Here is a 1,544-nt window from a genome sequence, read left to right as displayed (position 1 = left end):
CGTCTGACATGCGTGTCTGATGTGTTCAACCGTGTCTTAATAAAAAATAAAAAATTCTTCTCCAGACACACTTAGACACACCAAAATACATCACGTGTTAGCGTATCCAGTCTTATTCTTAATATATATTCTTGAAATAAATTTAGATATAGTATATATTATTATTTATTAAAACAAAAAGATATTTTAAATATTTGATATAATTAAAATAAGACATTAAAAGTAATTAAAAAAATTAATTTATATTTTAATATCAATAAAATATCAAAATATCATTATAATTTATCTAAAAAAGTACTTTATATTTTATATGTATGCGTGTCCCCATGTCTTATAAAATTTTAAAATTCGCGTGTCGACATATCCCATATCGTGTCATATTCTGTGTCCGTGCATCATAGGCTACTAGAAACCATAGATTCTCATCCCTTTTTTCCATTCTCCCTATGCAAGAGTTTATTTTTTATTTGGTAATAGTTGGATTTATACACTAAGCCCAAAAATGACACCCCAATAAACTATACATTTAAGATCGGCCCTGAATTGACTTATTTTTTTATTTTGGTCAACGGATCTGTTTATTTAGATTAACTTCTCTCTCTTTTTTTTTTAATACCAAAAAAAAAAAAAAAACAATACCAAAAAAAAAACTTTTCTTTTTTTTTTGCTATTTTTTTATTGAATGTTGATTGTAAATAGATTCCATGACTAATTCATCATTACTTGGGCCTATAATATGTAGTTTATTGTGTAGTTATTTGTTTGTCGCATCTGATGAAATTATTTTACAAATAAAATTTACACCCTCAGGCAATGGCGGAACTTGAAACAAAATTTTGGGGGGGCCAAATAAAAAATAATTGTCAAAATATTTTTGATATGGACTCCATTTAACATAAACTTGTCTAATCTCATCTCTTTGGTTTGGGTGATATTGCCAAATTTAAACCTGTTTTTCAAAATCTCGTTCCAAAAAGTTAAGGTTAAAGTCATCGGATGTAACTTTTTGAACTTTTGAAGGTTATATCTCACTTTCTTCGTGATTCATTAAAGTAGAAGAACTATCTACAGGTGTTGATATTGTAAAGGTTATATATTTTCCTTCTTAAATATTAGTCTTCCTCTTAAAAAATGTATCAATTCTTTGATTTTCATTATTATTTTATATATAAAAATTTGAATATATATATCCTGTAAAATATATGTAAAGAAGAAGTTAGAAGGACAAATATTAAAATTTATAATATTTATTGAATTTTTTTATCAATTTATACAAATACAATAATATTAATACTTATTGAATATTCTATTATTTTTTATCATATAAAAAATTAAATTAAATAAATAAAAAATATCTAATTTTTTATATTTGAACTTAAAGATAGAGAGAGTGTTGTTTATTGAACTTATTAGATACTTTAAGTCATAGTAAAGTATTTAAGTCAATTGAACTATTTTTTATCTTTTGAAAAAGTACTACTAAATTTTTTATAAAAAGTTTGGGGGGCCATGGCCCCCCCTTGTCTGAACTAAGCTCCGCCACT

This window comes from Arachis hypogaea, chromosome 18, assembly GCF_003086295.3.
Source record: "Arachis hypogaea cultivar Tifrunner chromosome 18, arahy.Tifrunner.gnm2.J5K5, whole genome shotgun sequence".
NCBI lineage: Eukaryota > Viridiplantae > Streptophyta > Magnoliopsida > Fabales > Fabaceae > Arachis > Arachis hypogaea.
The sequence above is the reverse complement of the archived record's forward strand: the minus strand, read 5'-3'. Positions refer to the sequence as shown.